At 39.7% G+C, this 14,089-nt stretch overlaps 1 long non-coding RNA gene across 2 annotated transcripts; it reads left to right on the top strand.

The window, feature by feature from the left end:
* Positions 1 to 614: 614 nt before the first annotated feature.
* LOC146404782 (uncharacterized) lies at positions 615 to 12,424 on the top strand. Of its 2 annotated transcripts, XR_014839747.1 has the most exons (3): positions 7,685 to 8,372; positions 10,096 to 10,154; positions 11,603 to 11,808. It is a non-coding gene; the product is annotated as an uncharacterized LOC146404782 (long non-coding RNA). The 2 variants fall into 2 exon arrangements; XR_014839748.1 differs by lacking the exon at positions 10,096 to 10,154 and having other exon boundaries at positions 615 to 8,372; positions 11,603 to 12,424.
* The last annotated feature ends 1,665 nt before the right edge of the window (positions 12,425 to 14,089 follow it).

Raw genomic sequence — 14,089 nt, 5'->3', positions numbered from 1 at the left:
AGATATTTCTTGTTTAAACAAGTAACAAGAAGATTATCTGAAGGGTAACAGCCAGGTTATGTACCCCATAAAAGTACGAATGATTTACAAATATTTAACAAGGAAAAAACTAATTATGCTGCTCCTGTCACAGAGAGGCCAGCCTCAGAAATGGTATAATCAATATGGGAATGTTAGCTGTAATACAGTCTGTCAGCTTTTTAACCAACCAAAAAAAAAAAAAAAAATCAGAAAGTCTATAAACAAAGTGGAGCCCTCTCCTCCAGGCCCATGAATTTTATGTATCTGGTTGCACGCCTTTCACACGTAAAGTATCTGAACATCCGAAAGTTATTTCCAGAGCCATACAGGAGGCCCCATTTGGCCTGAGTTAAAATGGAATTCTAAGAAAACTGGGTGGCTTCACAATGAGTCACTATGCAGAAAATGTAACCTTTTTTTCCTCTGGGTTCTAGTTGGTGTTTCTTAGAATGTTTGTCCCTTTCCACCAAATTAACAGAAATTTGAGTCTATTATAGGCTAAGGAAATTGTTTTCCTATGATGTGTGTATGTTTGAAGAGGTTCACGTTGCTGTATATTTTGCATGGTATTCCATATCTATATGAATTTAATGATACAGACGTGTTCCTGGATATTTTAGGGCCCAGGGAAAGCACCTGGTAGAGAAACATCACTCTGAAATGCTATACAAAAAGTAGTTCCCAGAATAGTGTGAATAAGGGGGAAATCACATAATGGTCAGGACAGCTGGAGAGTCAGACTCTGAGTTCAGTTCTGGCGAGACAGTATTTATGGGTAAGACTAATATGCTACAAATCTTTCATCTGAGAAATGGAGCTAACAATGGGAGCTGTTTTATAGGGTTACGGCAAAAATGAAATAATACATGAACAGTGCATAAAACAACCTCTAGCATGTGGTAAATTCTCAATAAATACTAGCTATTAGTATCACACCAAAGACTTTACCACTTGTAACCCATGTCATTGTAGCTTTGCATCTTCCGGTACAAACAGGGTCATAATCACAGTAATGGCCCAAATTTTGCTGGCATTTGCCTAACCTCTGGGAACTTTGCAAGAGGCACACTTATGTCCCTTTCCACCCAGCCCCCACCAACACTTATTGGCATTGCTGGCCTGTTTCACATGAGCTCATGAATTGTCTCTTACTTTTTCTTGTTGATGTTGGCTCAACATACAGCCCCTGATGGTGGTGCTTTGCCACTATAGCTGCAGCCAAGATTGATAAGAAAGTTGAGGCCAGTGCCAAGGGCCTGCTTTCCTCCTGCTGCATCCAAAATTGTCAACAAGCCCCCTACAGTCCTCACTACTTAGAAGCCCTCAGTGAAAATGTGTCTTTCCTCTTACTCCATGGTACATTTTAACACCAGGACGTTAAAACAGTTAAGGTGGTAGCCCCTTGGCTTACAGTTCCTTAAAAAACAAAACAAACAAAAAACCCTCAACTTTTGGCTATAGTGTCCTCCACAAGGTACTGGCATGCATGTGTAAAAATAAGAACCTATATCTAACATAAATACCATACTTTCCTCTCCAACTCAGGCTTTCTCCCAGGCATCTGTGCAAAAGAGCATTTTCCCAGCCAATTATCTCAGGAAATTGATTCCCTGAAACTTTGAACAATATGCCAGTTCTTCATCCTGGTCCAGGCACATCTGAATACCAGGCTCAATGATGTATCCCTTCTATGTGATGTGAATGGCATGAAATACTTCTATACCCCAATAGAATTTTACTCCATAGTTTGGGGGAATATAATTTGACCCATAGCAAATATGACCCATATGATAGCTATGACAGGGTTTCCTATGCTACTTGTTCAGAGATGGGATCCCATTGCAACTTCTGCACATAAAGTTCTCAGAGTTGGGCTGCCTCTGATTTGTGGTTTTGTTTCAGTAGTTTGGGTTGGTTACCACATTTTACATTGTAGTAACTTTACTTTATGGCTACTGTCACAACAAAGCAAAGCAGCTATTATCTCATAACAAACTAAAGCTACATTTCTAAACCACTGCATCTAACCAAACTACAGCACTATAACACCTAATTTACAGTTTATTCCAATTGCATGGACATGAGGAACATAAAATTTATGTGTGTGTGTGTGTGTGTGTGTGTGTGTGTGTGTGTCATATTTCATTGGCTCATCTGGACCAAATGCTTGGAAGTTTGGGAGGATGATTATAAAGCATCTGAGGTTCCATGTTGTCCACAAGACTTCACTTAGAGCTGGCTAGTTGAGTACTCATTGGGGCTGACTTAAAATTGTCCATGTGGTAGACTGACATTACTCTCAGGTTCTCACACTTCTGTTCAGCAAAGATAGAAGCCTGCTCCTCCAAGCTTGTGCAGAGCTGTGTGTGTTCTGGACTATAGGCACAGCTGCATATGGTATTCATAAGAGTTCCTGGAAGGTGAAAGATTCTCAAAGATAATCCAACTGGCCAAACAGTCAAGGATTTGGACAGGTGAAACGAGAAAGTACAAAGGCAGAAATAAAAAGCAGCTTTTCTCTGCCCTTACAAAAGCATACCAGTATGTTGCTATTGAAGAGTGGGTCTTTAATTTTAGGGATGAACTGTCCTAAAAATAAAAGAAATGAAAACCTGATTCCTTTTTTCCTGTTATAGGTTCCAGCACAAGGTCACACTAGTTCAGAATGGCCTTACCTCTATTAGCCAACATGAATCTGTTTTTTAAGAACCAGTCACTTAAGAAGTTCCTAATAAGGGGCTTAATGTGGCGGTCAGCAACCCCAGTCCCCTGCCCCATCACCACATCAGCCTGCACAAGGTATATCAGCTACTGGCCTTGCACTCAGCGAACTGTGTGAAGGCATGTGGCGAATGGAATGGATGAAGCATAATATGGTGGCAGGGGAGTAGAATAAATTCAGGAATGAGTCCAGGTTTCCGGGGGTTGTGGTTGGATGTGGTAAAGCCATTTATTGAGACCAGGAAGCTGGTAGAGTTTTGTGAGGTATGGAGTTGATTAGCTACTTTTTTTTATATGACCTTTTAACTATTCTTATTGTTTATCCCTTTAACTGTCTCCCCTTTCACTGCTATCCACATTTTTCAGCGTGGTTTAGTGATTCACACAGGTTAATACCCAGGAAGCACCAACTAATGACAAGAGGGCTGTGCTCCAAGACAGGTCTTGTGCATCAGGCTTTTGAAGGCTTCTCTCTGGTCCTCCTCTGACTGTTCTCCCCACAAGGCGAAGAGTATACAGGCTTGTGGGAATGATCCCAAGCAGAGACAAAGCCCTCACTTCTAGACTGTGCTCTACATGACCCAAGCCTACCTCGCAGGCCAGTGCAACCACCCTCCCCACACACACCCCGACCTCCACCTTCCTGTCAGAGGTCTACACTGCTGGAATTTCAGGTGTAGGCCTCAGGAACAGTCAAGGTAAGCCAAAGAGTGGCTGTCTGCCGGGATAAGATGTGAGAAAATTTGGATTCGGATATGGAGGTGAGGTTGTCCATATATATGTGGTACAAGAGAAGCCTGTGTGGGAAATGAGGGTGCTAGGTCTGGGAAGTGCAAGACTGGGGACCGGAGACCCTCTTTCTCTGTACCTCCAACTTCCAGTACAATATCCCAAGGTCTCCAAAAGTTTAAATTTTAGAAGTTGATTTTCCAGGTTATTATAAATGTTTATTCACCAAGGTAGGGAGGTAGAATATTTTTTAAAATGGTTGTTAGCTTGATGTAATTTGCTATTTAGATCTATGATATATGTATCTTTGACCTCAATCCTAAAATGTCAAAGGCTAGTCTGATTAAGCACTGCATAATCAGGGCACTCTAAGCACACCTTCTAGGATACAGTGATGACAGCTCCCAAAGTTGAACCCCAATTCTATCACTGAGAACTGGTGTTTCAGTGGGTCTGAGTCATGGGAAGGGAAATGTCCCAGTCAGGAAACAGCAGCTTCAGAGGGACTGGGTCTTTTTCTTCTAAACTATTTTCATCTCTCAGCAACTCAGGCTCAACCCCATCATCTTCAAGCTTAATCTATTCTCCCTGATCATATCATGCTAATTTTCCTTTTCTCTTTTGAAAGAATACTCTTCCACTATTTGATTTTTTTTCGTCTCTCCCCACCCTAACTTCCGGGTGTTGTACTTAATTTCTTTGGGTTTTCATAAACTGCAATACTCTCCCACATTCTGTCCATCATTTTAAGGGTTAGAATACTTTATTTTCTGGAAGGTTTTAGTAATGTCTGTATTTCTCAGAGATTTTAAGATTTAATCATTTAAGATTTCTTTGACTGTTTACTCTTATTTTCCCACCTTCTTTTGCCATCATTCTTTTTCTATCTTCCTTCTCCATTTCCTCACTCCTGTGTGGCAGAGAGTGGTGCATATGGATATATCAGGACCATTTGGTTTTGTCAAGTCAAAATATACTGAGGAGTTCCGTTATGGCAGAGCAGGTTAAGGATCTGGTTGTTGTTACTGCAGTGGCGTGGGTCACTGCTAGGGTGTGAATTTGAATTCTGGCCTGGGAACTTCCACACGCCACTGGCACACATACACACTGGGAAAAAAATGCCAAAGCGAGAGTACAGAGAAGTATCTACAGGCTTTAAAGGGCCCTACTGAAAAACCTATAAGCAGGTGAGATGAGAACCCAAATCGACATCCCCTGGTTTAGGAGGCAATAAGGCAAAGCAGGGGAAAATAAGCAAAGTCATTTTCTGGGAATGAAGAGGAAGAAGACAGTCTCTGTTCTCAAGATACTTATTGTGTTTCTACGGTACCAACATTCACACATACGCTGGAACTGTTTTCTCAGAACAGGCGAAGGATAAATCCCAACTCCATCTATCATGTGGGGCTTGTTGACATCTGTCCCACGGGAATTGGAAGGAGCTCTCTTTTCTGCACAGCCAGGCCAACATACACAAATGGAACGGCAATTTTTACTCTGCCTGTGGCACCCCCACCCAGACTTGACCTTCCATTTCCTCATGTTCTCAGCCCTCTCTGCCTGGGCACCTAATGAATTACAATTTCCAGTCCTCTTTGTGAAGCCCAAACTCTTTACAATGGGTGCTGCTTGCACAAAAGAAGGGAGTGGCCACTTCTTTGTTCTTTCTTCTCTGTTTTATAGTATGCATTCAGAAAATACATTTGGATGCTTCTTCTATTCAACATGGAAATCCTGATTTTTCTGGACTTTTAGCCAGGAGTCACAGGCCACATGTGTTTTTGACACATTATATACATTTTTGGAGAGATTTAGGAAAACCAAGATTATAGCAAACAAAACTAAGAACTCTCAAGTTAGGAGACCTTGCAGAGCTTATTTTCATTGCTTTATCAAATCATTCTTTTGATGGAATAAAAGGTGCTATACACTACTCTGTACACGGAGCATATGTTTATACCCCATATAGCAATGCAGGTTGGTTCAATGTTTGTCCTCAAAAGGCTCTCTAGTATGGAAAGTCTAGATTTTCTGCAAATAGTGAAAGTTCAAAACCACTTCTACTGTTTCTAGTTGTATGACCTTAAGTTTCTGTTTTTCACACATTTCCAGTTTTATTGAGATATAATTGACACATAACATTGTGTTAGTTTAAGAAGTAAAAAGTGTTGATTTGATGCATTTATATGCTGCAAAATCATTACCACAACAGCCTTGGCTACCACCTCTATCCTGTCACATAGTTACCATTTCTTTGCTTTGTAGGGAGAATATTTAAGATCTACTCTCTTAGCAACATTTAAGATTATGATACAACATTTTTAGCTATAATCACCATGCTGTACATCAGACGTCCAATTATGTTAGTCTTATTATAAATGGAAGTTTGATCAACATTTCCGCATTTACCTTAGTCTCTAATTCATGGTAACCATCCTTCTACTCTCTGTTTCTTTCGGTTTGTCTTTTCTTAGATTCAACATATAAATGAGACCATACAGTATTTATCTTTTTCTACCTGACTTATTTCACTTAGCATAATACTCTCAAGATTCATCTAACTTCCTTAAAAAAAAACCAAAAAAAAAAAAAAAGATCCATCTGTTATCACAAACAGTAGGATTTTCTTTTTTGTCATAGCTGAATAATATTTGTGTGTGTGTGTGTGTGTACCACATCATCTTTTTGCATTCATACATTGACGAACACTTTGGTTGTTTCCATATCTTGGCTATTGTGAGTAACTACAGAATTTCAGCTTCCAAGTACTATGATATCAAATGACAACATCAAGCTGCTCCTTGGATTGGAGGCTGTCCTAGGTTGTACCTCCCAACTTGGAAAAATCTCCTAAGCCAGTAATGCCAGGGAGGTGGGTTTGTCACTTTCTCCACTACAGTGCTGGCTGCTTTGGTGGTCACTGGGCCACTTTACAGTGTGAAAATTATGCAAGGAGTATTAGCCTGGGCTAAATTGCACTGTATTTCTGATTTAAGCATCCTTTGTAAATTGACCTGCCCCCATAACTGCCCAGTACCATCTTTATCTGGCTTTGCCTCCAGGGTCAAGCCCACCAACCAACATAAGCTTAGGTGCTCTCTTCCTTCTCTGTTTCTTGGTCATTGACTGTGTTCAGTGTGAATCTAGCTCTTCTTGCCATGGGCAGCTGTGAGATTCTCATGCTTAATGTCTGTCACTGTCACTTGATTGTCAGCTTCATGCCTTTCCTTATTTCTGTTTCTCACGGTGCCTAACTAACTGTAAATATTTGTCAGTTTCATTTTTTGACATAATTTATTTTGGATATTTTATGTATAAGGACCAGAACTTAAGTTTATGCCTGTGGAGTATTTTGCAATATGCAAATACATTTTTACAGCACAACTAAAAAGAAACTAAGAATGCTCATATCAGCACAGAGCTGAAATTTAGCCTCAAGGCATGAATGGGTATAAGGGAGGATATTTGCAGTGGCTCTCTCTTTTTTGTTTTTGTTATTTTTTGAGGGAAATAAAATTCCCATAAATCAGATTAAGCTGCCTCAATTGCTGATGTCCCTCGGCCAATTTGCTAGGGCTATGCGCGAGTCCAGGCTATGGGCTTGGTCATTGTACTATCCATGCCCTCTTTTGGCCAGCTCTTCTGACTGACATGCAAAGGGCAGCCAGCTCAAATTCCCTAAGTCTAGCCAACAGTGAGTGGTTGTGGCTATCATAAATTGGATGACAGGGTTGATTTCCTGTACCTTTTCATCTTCATTAGGCAAACAGTTTCAGTCCTAACTGTAGGGCCCCAGCCTATTCTGAATGTAGGCTAGCCCTATCTTACAACTTTCTTAAAAATTAAAATCACATGGTGGTGGGGATGGGGATATACAGAAACACTTCTTGCCCTTGGTGGTTATAGATGACATCTATGTCCAGGGTTACTCATGACCTGCCTTCTCTTGGCTTTATCAGCATCTTGCAGCTCTTCCTGTTGGCCTAACTTTACCTTTGATCTGATACACCTTCCATCCACCCAAGACCAGATTACCTTACCCCAGCCTCTGCTGAAGGCTACCCTGTCTATTGGCACAAGTTGTGCTATTGCAATTCTACTAAATATCAAGTCAACTGTCTTCTATATCCCTTCTTCCATGCCACCCAGGATAATGAGACCGGCCTATGAATGAGAAATTGAAGGATTTCTTTCTGCCTAACCAGGCTGGGAAGCCAAACTTACTGTCATATAAATGCATTAGAGGTTGGTAAGGTAGACCTTGGTTAAAAGAGAAGGATGTGGATGGAAGAGAATAGCCAAAGATTTTCTAGAGTTCTAGTTGGAATATGGTCAGAATTCCCCTTTCCTTACATTTATTCCTATACTTCTCTATCACATCCAAACTGCAACCCAAAGAGGGGTATCAAGACCCAGGACATCTAGCAGCTTGCTTTTTCCATACATTTCAATTTTTGTATTTCCACCATTATCCAGGAAAAGAAAAGGTGGGCTCCCTGACCCCAGTGCTGGCCTCTTCCTTTCTCTATGGTTTCCTTAACTTAAACCATTAGGTCTAGTTCTTTCAATATTATATCTTGCTAAAGGGTCAAGAAGTCTCAATTTCCTGCCTTGGGGCACTGCCCCACAGGGCACAGTCTAGAAGGAAAAAAGACTGTAAAAAGGAAACACATTTTTAAGGGGAGAATTAAAATGCAAAGTGCTAGCTACAAAAATCCTATCACAGGCTAATTCTAGATCACACAGCTTGTGGCATGAGGCTGATAATACTCTTTTTGTTTTGATCCAGACTGGCTCTGGAACTGGTTAGGAGATGGAGCCTGTCCATGGGAAACATCCCTGCCCTGCTCAGGTCAGGCTGGAGAAGGCCACAGATGGCAAAGGCATGGTATGGCAAGAATGTGAGTACTTTCAGACATTATTTGAAAAAGTCTCGGGATAAGCATTTTGTATAATTACCTCATTTCATTCATTTTATAACCCTGTGAATTGGGTTCAATTATTAATTCACATTTTAAAGATAAGATAAAGTAACTTGTCCAGGTCCCAGGGCAGTTAAGTGATAGCACATAATTCCAATAGCCTATTCAGTTAACTATTCTACTTTACTTGGTCTAGAGAATATAGGAAGATCTCACAGCAAGAGGTGGGAAAGGAAAGAAAACTCATGTACACTGAGTGTGGTCAAGCCTTATTTACAAAATCATTTTATAAGAGCCTCAGGATCCTAGTAGGAAGGTATTTCTATTAACCCTCTTTACAGATGAGGAAGCTAAAGACCAGTGAAATTAAGAAACTTGTTCAATATCATATGATTCAGCAATCCCACTTCTGCATAGATATCTAAGGGGATTGAAATCAGGACCTCATAGAGATATCTGCAGTCCCACGTTAACTGCACTGTTACAATACGGGTCAATATGCAATTGACCTGGATCAAGACTTTACCAAGTAGGAGTAAATAGTGCTATCCCATCACAAACACGGAGGAAACTATGATGTGAAAAGGAATTCCAAAGAAAGTGAAATGTTATGTCACATGCAACTTATGTAATGAATGTACAAAAAAAAAAAGTGTGCAAATTTTATCATTTGAAATGCTTTGTTTATCCATGGTGACCACTTATCTCAGTCTAGCCTTGGATAGAAGCTGAATTGAACGAGGTGTTAAACAAAAAGCAACTTCTGAAAGTGCAAATACTCAAGACAGCTATGAGGCAGGGAGGACTCATCCTGTCATGAAATTTGGGGAGTTCACACAGCAGGGCTTGCTGCGTTCATCTGCCAATCAGAAAAGCCCTAACTGGGGAGTTCCTATTGTAGCGCAGCGGTTAACGAATCTGACTAGGAACCATGAGGTTGCGGGTTTGATCCCTGGCCTTGCTCAGTGGGTTAAGGATCCGGTGTTGCCGTGAGCTGTGGTGTAGGTTGCAGACACGGCTCGGATCCAGCATTGCTGTGGCTCTGGTGCAGGCTGTCAGCTACAGCTCCGATTCAACCCCTAGCCTGGGAACCTCCATATGCCGCGGGAGCGGCCCAAGAAATAGTAATAATAATAATAAAAAAGACAGAAAAGCCCTAACTGATGCCCTGTCTTCTTCAGTTAGTATGAACCACCCCCCACCCACCCCACCAAAAAATCTGGCAGCTTAGCTTTCCTGTGCATCTTGGCTGGACTCTGGGATGTCAGTATGGGGATAAAGAGTAGGAGCTGTGAAGTCAGACAAGCTTTGGCTTGAATTCTGGCTCCATTCCTTGGTGGTTGTGAACCTTAGCCAAATGTAGCCATCCTTTCTAAAAAATGCTCAGTCTCCTCACTTTAAAAATGGGAATCATGTCAATGACCATGCAGAGATGTTGTATTACTTGAGAACACAATATAGCATCTATCACCTGGGAAGAACTCAATAAATGGCAGCTTTGATCAGTACTCTTCCAGGTTTTTCTTTCTCATTACAAAGCTGGCAGAGAACAGCGATGTCCATTTTTTCTTCTGCAAGTGGGCTCGCTCTGTCTATAGTTTTCAAATAGCAGATCTGTATCTGATAACCTTCTCAGATGGTCATTTTCTTGGCACATCTTGACACTGTCTGGTCTGATAATTTGCTGATCCTTTTGCTGCAGATGATTCACCAAAATGTGACTAGAGTTGCATTTTCACGACCTGTGAATCAGCTGCTAAGGTAGGAAACCTACTTTGCACCATTTTTTTTTTTTTAATACTCTGAAGTGGACTCTGGTGGCTTATGATTTTGCACATCTATTACACTTTTCTACCTCACTTCTTTGAGTAAAGTTTCTTCTTTTTAGTTATAAGATTAGTGTTTGACCCAAGCCTGGCTATTCACAGTACCCCATCCCCTTGACTGCTGTGCTTGGTCCAAAACATAGTTGTATGACCCAAACTTGGCCAGTTGATATACTGGGAGAAAAAAAAGCTTTTGATTTCTTTGAGGTCATTAAGCTAGTTCTGTTTATTCTGGTGCTTCCAGAAGCCATTTCTTTACCTAATGAAGGTAACTTTGCTGTTAGTATTAAGAGCTATCACCATTTGAAGGCTGACTAGGTGCAAAAACTGTGTTATAAGAATTTTATTTTTTGATCTCTCTTAATCCTAAGAACACCCTTATCTTGTAGGTAATGCTGTAATCATCATTAGAAAGAAAAGGATGTGCAGGCACAGAGAGATGAAGTAATTTGCCCAGGTTTACACAGCTAGAGACAGAATTTGAATCTATGCAATTTAGGTTTTTTTGTTTCTAGATTCATGGTTCTCAATTGGCAAAAACTTGAGACATCTGTGGTTGTCAGAATTTGGGCAGGAGGCAATACTTGTACCTTTAGGGTAGAGGCTAAGGACTAAACGCCTTACAATACACAGAACAGCTCCCCAGAAGAAAGAATGATCTGGCCCAAAATGTGAACAGTACTGAGTTTGAAGAATCCAATTTTAGGTCATTCAAATTCCCAAGTCCTGGCAGACAGAAGAAGGAAGTAAAGAAACTATTCTAATGCTGGCCCCTGAGACACACAATACTGTGAGTTAACCTCTGGACCTCCCCAGCCACCTAAGCCAAAAGTGCCCTTTATGTGGAGTAAATTTCAAGTGAGGCATTCTTCCAGGTTGCCATCAGGAGAATCCTGAACTATACATATACAGAGCAGAATTTTTATTCAACTCTAGTCATAGGCATTTGAAAACATGTGTCTGATTTCTGTGTGTGCTGGTGACCGTCCACCCTGGACCATCAGGACCAGAGTGTCTGTTTTTCTCTCTACATATCAAGATGCTTAATTAGCACTTTCGGGAAAAGTGATAGCAATGAACCATAAGGCATCACACACTATCATATGGGTCAGGATGGAGGTGACCCACAACAGTTTTTCTCTAATTTTAATGTAGAGATTATGATTCAGTGAGAGACGCTTTTTCAAACATTTAGGCTTAGAGGCAAAAACGTGCTCAACATATCTGTTCGTGCAACCATTTTTAAGTACTAATTTTACTTACTTCTGTCTGCTCTCACTCTGGAATTCTTTCTCATCCTATGTGCATAATAATCCTAAGAAGTCATCAATAATTCTGTGTGTCTGTGTGCCTGAAGATCAACAAAGTACTTTCTTTTTTTAGTTACAATCAAGTGACTACCAACACCTAGCAACAACTAGAGAGCTGGGAAAAAAAGTCTACATGTAACACCTACTACATCTGTTAATTCAGGAAATGTGAAACAGACCTGAGAAATAGCCAAGAAGCTCCCACTTCTGTGTATTTCACTGCAATCACCAATATATGGGATGTTAATATTTATGTGAAAGCCTCAAACTCATGGAACTCTGCTGTGTAACAGGCATGTCATTTGCTTGTACAATGAGGTGTACATAGCAATAATAAATCTCATAGGTAAACTCTATTGTGATTTGTCTGTTTTCTGGCTGTTTTAATAAATCTATTCCTTATATACAGATATCTTAAGTTATGAAATAAATCCTTAAGTAAACCAAATCTTAAATAACTAATTCAATTACATAGAAATTTTTAGTTGCTCTTATTAATTGTTTTCTGTGGAATCTGTTACTTTAAAACTTTTTAAGTCATACACTAAAGCTAAAACGTGTTTATTTTATTTTATTTTATTTTTTGCTATTAAGGCCTCTAATCTGATTAAAATAAATGAGCTTTTAGGATCTCTGCCTTATAATGGAGATATTAAATCATTGTCAAATAGACTTCTTTTAAGGGGTCTCAGAGAAGATAAAAAAGATAAAAATGATTTTCTTGGCCCCAATGAGACCAGTATGGTTGACATCAAGATGTATTAAAATCAGAAAGTTCTCACCAATGTCAACCATTGAATTGGATGACATTTTCTCAGTATTATATTGTCTTTGTTTTACTTGTACTTCTATTACATGTAATAATTTTCCTCTATTAAAACAACTTTGCAGAACATATTGTCTCCCATCTTCTTTAAACTTTGCTAGCACAGATTGTATAATTCACTGTTTTACATTGTTTCATGTGAATATATCATTTTATTCCAATTAGATAACTTTGAGGGATTCTCTTAAATCTAGCAAAATTCTATCTGCGTGTCCCATGAACATCTGCTGAATAAGGTGAGAGGCAGCCTGACAGAGTGGAAAATGTATAGCTGGGGGCTTTAATAATATGCATTAGTTGTGTATACACTGAAAAAGATAAATATCTGCATCTCCCACCTTAAAACACTAATGTTTCTGGCCATGGAAGATTAACTGATACCAGACTTACTATAACTCCAAACAACTGGTATGCTGAATGAAATATATGAAATAACTGTTTTCAGATGTTGGACAACAGGCTGTGCAAGATCGATCCCCTTGAAAAGGGGAACCAGAGAGGTAAGCCTTACAATCACCTTGGCTTTTAGCCTGGAGGCAAATAATGCACCAAAGGAGGGAAATCAAAGATGGAGAGTCACACCACTGCTATGAGGAAACAGGGAAGATGAGGTGGCTGGAGCAGTCTAGAAGAGCAACACAAAAAAAGAGTACTCAGGGTTCGTCACGAGTATCTGGTTGGAAATCGCACAGGGCAACTCCATAAGGCTCAGCAAAAAAGAAACTTTGGGTTGTGGCAAGCTGCACAACTCCCAGAGTTCACAAGGCTGGAAGACATGCACCTTTGCACCAGCCAGACTGGAGTGAAAGCCAGCATCAGGAAACAAAGAGGTGATTTGAAAATCACCGAAAACCCTGAATTCATTAAGTGTATATTAAGACAATATCATAAAAAACACTAACCCAATAAAGTTGACATCTTAAGTGAAATAAGTTGTTTGACAGAAATTACTGAAACAGACACTAGAATAAATAGAAAATATAAATAGCAATATATGTGTTAAACAAATTGAATTGGTAATTTTTAAATGTTCCAAAAATAAAAATCCCTAGCCCAGATAGCTTCACTGCTGTATTATGTCAATCATTTAAGAAAAAATGATACCAATTCTACACAAACTCTTTCAGATATTAGAGGAGAGAACATTTTCCAGCACAATTTATGAAGCCATTATTACCATAACACCAAAACTAGACAAAGACATTGTAGGAAAAAAATGTATAGAGGAATATCCCTCAAGAGCATAGATGCAAAACCGAGCAAAATGTTAGCAAATCAAATCCAGCAGTTATATCAAATGTGTATATATACATGATGACCACGTGGGCTTTCTTCCCAAAGTGCAGGCTACTTGAACATTCACCAATCAATACAAAATTACCATACTTCCAGAAGGAACAAGCTAAGTTATTGCTGTTTATGTGTAATATGTGTGTGTGAGTGATAATCATAACAGATACAGAAAAAGTTAAAAAATTCAACATCCATTCATGATATAGTGAGCAAACTAGGAATAGAAAGGAATTTCCTCAAACTAAGAAAGGGCACATTTCAAAAAACCTACATGACTAGGTCCTATTTGCAAACACCCAGACTTTCATAGAGCCAGTAACTTATCTTCTTTGATCATTTTCTGTTGCCTGATATGTGCACTTTCCCAGTGTGGGCCCCATTCTTGTGTGAGGAATGACTTTATCTGGTCCACTCAGACTTGGTGTCAATGAACTCTAGTTA

Source organism: Sus scrofa, chromosome 3, assembly GCF_054392235.1.
Source record: "Sus scrofa isolate SSC_HxYL_T2T_F1_AM1 chromosome 3, Sscrofa_HxYL_maternal_Yorkshire_Landrace_v2.0, whole genome shotgun sequence".
Taxonomy (NCBI): domain Eukaryota; kingdom Metazoa; phylum Chordata; class Mammalia; order Artiodactyla; family Suidae; genus Sus; species Sus scrofa.
Note: the sequence above shows the minus strand (reverse complement) of the source record. Positions and strands in the feature narration are given on the sequence as shown.